Source organism: Lemur catta, chromosome 1, assembly GCF_020740605.2.
Source record: "Lemur catta isolate mLemCat1 chromosome 1, mLemCat1.pri, whole genome shotgun sequence".
Taxonomy (NCBI): Eukaryota; Metazoa; Chordata; class Mammalia; order Primates; family Lemuridae; genus Lemur; species Lemur catta.
In genome coordinates, this window is record NC_059128.1 from 194,692,077 (window position 1) to 194,698,076 (window position 6,000).

A 6,000-nucleotide genomic window follows, 5' to 3' on the forward strand; every position below is an offset into this window, starting at 1 on the left:
TGTGACTTCTGCTTAACATTTGAGAAACCATTACTTCCACACTACAACAACAGCAAATTCACAACTTTTCTGGAATCCATCAGAGAGTTGAGGTCTCAGGGCAAACAACTAACCCAAAAATCTAAGCAGAAAATCCACCTCCAAGAATAAAAAGAATGTAAACACTTGCTTACCTTGGGGAAAATCTACCTGTAGCCAAAGAAGATAGCATGAATAAATCAGGTAAAATTTAGCCAATTTCTGTAGGCCAACTGTGGACAGGAATGAGAATACAGAATTCCTGTGAACACAGATACAAGGTGAATTCATACATACACAAAGACTTATCTCCAAAGACCTCACATCATGCTGACAAGAAAGATAGGGTAGGGTCCACTCATTGTCTGAAAAAGCTCCCCCCTCAGAGTGCAAGTGTTAGGGAGGAAAACAGCAGTGCTGTGGAAAAGATAAAAAGTTCTGCCTGAGCTCTTCTCACCTATCTCCCCAGTGGAAGACTTAGGGCAAGATAGAATTAAGCAGCTGGGGTTAGGACAGCTAAATCTTGTTGTCTTTAGGGTACTGATGAAGAACCACTACAGCTGAGGTAAGGGGACAGAAAAATAACCCTGTATTCCTGGGGCTGGATATCTCAGCAGGCTTTCTTTTTGTAGAAATTGCCAAGATGATTTTAAAATTTATATGTAAAGACAAATGAACTAAATTAGTCAAGGACAACTTTGAAAAAGGAAAACAAAGGTTGAGAAATCACCCTGATTCCTAAACTTATTATCAATCTGCAGTACTCAAGATAATTCTGTGTTGGAAAAAGGATATGCCTATAGTCCAATGGAACTGAATGGTGAGCTTAGAAACAGACCTACACAAATATGTTTAATTGCTTATCAATGAACATATGAGGAAATTCAGTGGAAAAGGGATAGTTTTCTCAACAAATGGTACTAAATACAAATTGAATATCCATAGGAAAAATATAAAGAAATTTCATTCATGCATCTTACCTTATATAAAAATAAGTCATAGATATGAGCTATTAAAATACTGATTGATAATCAGTATTTGGAATTTATCAAAATTTAAAACATCTATCTGCTCTTCAAAACACAAAATTAAACAATAAAGGACAAGCCATAAACCAGAGAAAACATTTTCAAAATACATGCCTTATTAAAGAAGCTCGTATCCAAAATATACTAAAAATTCCCAAAAATCAATAATAAGAAAACAAAATGGATAAAAGATTTGAATAGAAATTTCACCAAAGGGGATATAAGGATATAAAATAAACACTTTAAATGATACTCCATACAATTAGTAAGCAGGGAAATGCAAATTAAGCCTAAAGTGAGGTAGCACTACACTTTCATTATAATAACTAAACTCAAATGGACACAAAGTGTTGATGAGGATGCAGAACCACCACAATGCTCACATAGTTCTGATAGGAATGTAAAACCATACACCACTTTAGAAAACATTGTGATAGTTGCTTATGCAGTTAAACATACCCTCATCATATCGTCCAGCAATCTTACTCTTTGGTATTTACCCAAGTGAAATGAAAGCATATTTTCACACAAAAACCTATACAAAATGAAGGAGGGAGGAATAGAGGGAACCCATCACATCAAAAACTAGGTGCAGGAGTCCTCATGATCCCCACAGGCCTGAGACCCCTCTCTCCCACGCAAAGACAACCAGTGACCTAGCCTGCGGAAACCCCTTTCACCTCCAGAAGCACCTCCAGCAGGAACCAGTGGGAGCCCCAGTGGCAATATGTAAACCAAGCAGATCAAAATAGCAAAGCAAAGGCTCTAAAAATTAAACTGTCATTGGTAATACAGCCCACAAAGTAGGCCAGAATGTGCATGCTAAACCTAAACAGGATGACTGCCTGCTAAAATAAAAAATTTAAATAGGACCCAGAATTATTGTTAATATACTGGTTGTGATAGTATACTACAGTTTTGTAAAATATTACCATTACAGGAAACTAGGTAAATTGTACACATGATCTCACTTTGCTATTTCCTACAAGTGTGTGTGAATCCAAAATATCTCAATTATAATGTCAATTAAAATGCACACAAAAGTCCTATATATTAATGTTTATATAGAAATTTTATTTGTAGTTACCTCCAAACTGGAACCAACCCAAATGTTGTATATTTATAAAATGAAAAACCAATTAGCAATAAAAAGGAAAAAACTATTGATATATGTAACAGCACTGTAGAATTTCAAATGCATTATGCTGCCAGACCCAAGAGGCTACATATTTTATAATTCCACTTATATAACATCCTTTCAAAGCTAAAACTATGGAGGAGTAAAAACCAAGGCTGAGGATGGGGACAGTGGGTGACTATTAGAAGGATGATAGAACTTGTGGGAATAGAACTTTTCTTATGTTTTATTCTATATCTTGAATGTGGCTTTGGTTATATAACTTTATAATTTTTCAAAACTTTCATAATTTCACAATAAAAAGTTACAACAAAGTTTCCTATATGTAAATTTTACCATAAAGAAAATAGAAAAAAAAGGGACAAGAAACTACATTAGTTTGCCAGAATACTCAAGACCTGTTATTATCATAAAAGGTAAATTATTTTCCTCCTTTTGTTACATTCTACAAAAACATTAAAACTGCAATTTTAGCGTTCTTAATATCATACACAACCCTGCCATCCCAAGATGTTACAATCTCTCATTTACTGCCTCTACGTACTATAACTCTACAACTAATTTCAACACATATTGTTTTTCTACTTATAAGTATTTTTTAATAGAAACATGTTCATAATGACCATTTCCCATCTGTACATTATTCTATCTAGTTAAGGTATAATTGCTTTAGCCTTTCCTCATTAGTAAACATTTGGGCTACATTAATTTTTTTGGCATTATTAAAAAAACTTCATTTAACATCTTGATACACATAACCAATTTTTCTTTTGATTTTTTTTCCCTTTGGGGTAAATTCCAGTACATGGAATAATAGCAAAGGGGATAGACACCTAATTTTCCCTCATAAATATTACTCATATTTGTCCAGAAAGATTTTTGCTTATGTTCCTACCCATAATGGAAATTTTAACAATTTTATAATCTCTCATATTCACCAGTATGTGGAAATGATATAGATAATATTTCAACTTAATACATAAGTAATGGAGTATTTTGCTTTAATTTCCATTTTTTTGTGCATTACTGATTACATTACATAAAAAGCTTGCTTCTGATTTCATATCCATTTGCAGCATGGTCTACTCATGTCCTTTGTCCATAGACAATTATAATGTATAAGAATAGCAATTTTGCTATGGATAAGCTTTCTTTTCCTAAATGTTTCTTTCTAGATGTTATGACAAATTACACTGGGAAATTCTACTAATTAAAATGAAGCTAGCGATCATGTGTTGTCCATCAGCAACTATTAACAGCATAGTGGTTCCCATATAGTAGTACAAGGGGCTCAAAAAATATTGGAAAGAAGGAAGGAAGGAAGGAAGGAAGGAAGGAAGGAAGGAAGGAAGGAAGGAAGGAAGGAAGGAAGGAAGGAAGGAAGGAAGGAAGGAAGGAAGGAAGGAAGGAAGTTAGTTAGTTGGGGGGAGGGAGAGAGGGAAGGAGGGAAAGAACTCATTCCGCAATGGGAAAAGCAGTTATAAACAAGAAGTATTAATCTTAACAGGCAGGTCTAAGAGAAGTCTTTCTGAGAAAACCCCTAACATTTATAAGATTTGTGGTCCTTTTTCTCTCTTGAATCAGCTTTGTTTGAATCACATTGTATTTCCACTATGTACTAAAACTGTATTGCTTTATTCCTTTGCTTTAGAGGACATTACAAAAAGAAGCACAGATTCAAAATAAACTACTGACCTCAGTAAATTTGCATTATAACAGTCAAAAATGTATATAAATGGTTTCTTCAGCCAACACTATCAATAAAATGAGCAGATAATTTTCATCTGAAGAATCAAAAACCAGTACCCCTCTTTAAATATGTTGCTGATATAGAGAGAGCAGTAAAGTCACATTGAATAGGTTGTCATAGTCACAACATTTTCTTTAGTTTGTCATATTTTTCTGATCCTTGTTGCAGGTATTAAGAAATGCTTGTCATATTTTCCTCCTTTTAAATTTTACCTATTCAACTTTAAAATGTACTTTTATTTCTAAAGTGAGGATAAAGTTTCTGTAACTGAAATACTATATTTATATCTAAGAAAATGTGATAACTTTGAGAGTATCTGCCTTTGAGGGGTTTGATTATTTATTTTGCAGAGAGGAAAAGGTTCTAAAGCAGGGGAGGTTTGCTACTATAGACCAAAACTTCTCAGCTTGGTTTTGTTTTGTTTAATTCCTCCTCTCCTGTCATTGTACAGTATAAGATACCAACATTTATTAAGATGAGGAATTTGTTTGTCAGGTGAAATAGGCAAAAGTAACATCTATATTTCTGCCAGAATAGAGGGAATAATGAGAAATCCATCTTTGACAAGAAGTAGCAAAATCAGATTGATAATTCCATGTGAGAATTTTACTATACAAAATCTTCTCCCCTTGCCCTATTTCAGAAAGAACAGCTCGTGGGATACTGGTGGCCCATATGGAGTGCTCAGAGCCAGTTCTGCTAATGCTGGATAATAGTGTGTGCATCAGAGCAAAGATGCAATAATCCTAGCAAGTGGGGAAGTGGTAATTGGTGACTGACATTGAAGGTTTTCAGAGAGACCAGAATCAAACATTTTTCTTTTTACTATGAGTGACAGAGCTTTCCATTGTCACAATAAATTCCCCTGTGCAGTAGCTTAGTAAAATGAAAGCAAACATTATTTGGAACATTAGCTATAAGTCATGCAAAATTCTGCAGCTTCAATTAGCATTTGAATAATAAATTGAAATGAACCCAATAAATAACATGTCTGAAGCAGTGGAAAATATATACTTAAGTATATTACTATCCAAGGTGGCAAAGGCACAAATGAATGTTAGAGTTTGACATAAAACTGTCCATTATTTGATTCATTAATATTTATGAAAACTTACAAATGGTTTATGATTTTCATTTCCTGAATTGAATCATACAACATGAATTTGCCAGAGAAGTCAATTAATATTTGCAATACATTCCATTGTTGCAATGATTGGTAGAATGGCTTAAGATAGCAGACTCTGGGATTCAAGCAATCTCCAGAAGGACATATTTTCCAAAGTCTACATTAAAGACAAAGAAGACAATTTGAGATTGTTAGAAAGAAATGACAACAGAGAAAAAATCTGATTGAGATTAAAGATAATGTAGTTGAACTCTGTGGGATCAGTGGTATTACCATAAAAACAAATATTTGGAGGGGGAACATGGGAGAAGAGACCAAGGAATTTTTGATATAAGCAATGAAGTGTTTAGGGAAGACTTAGTTTACTTGTTCATTCCCAGATTCAATTATCAAACATTTATTATCTACTACTTCTGAGCCGTTTGGTAAGATCTTGAGATAAAAAGATAAATATAAAATATACGTTTTTAAAGAATCTAACAATCATTAGGGAAGATGACATGTAGAGAGATTGTAAAACAATGTGAAAGTCCTATAATGAAATTATGTACAAGGAAACCATTTAAAAGACTTTAAGAGGGACATTAAATCTTCTAGTAGGCTGTGATGCCTAAACTAAATCTTAAAGAATATATAAATGCTATAAATGTGATCCATTTGTGATCAGCATAAGAAAAAATATCCACAACATAATTTAAAATATTCATCATTATGATAATGAGAGTGAGACACACATCTAATATTTATGATAAGTATTAAGAACCCCGCCCCAGAATTATTTTTTCTTCCTTTTGATGACTCTGAAGACCTAATGGCTTTGACTGACCATTAATATGTATGATGACTCTCTTTTTTTCATTTACTGCCAGTCCAGTTGTTTGAGTTAAAACACCTGAATAAACCTAAAATAAAATTCTGATTTTTGACCCTGGCCCAGATT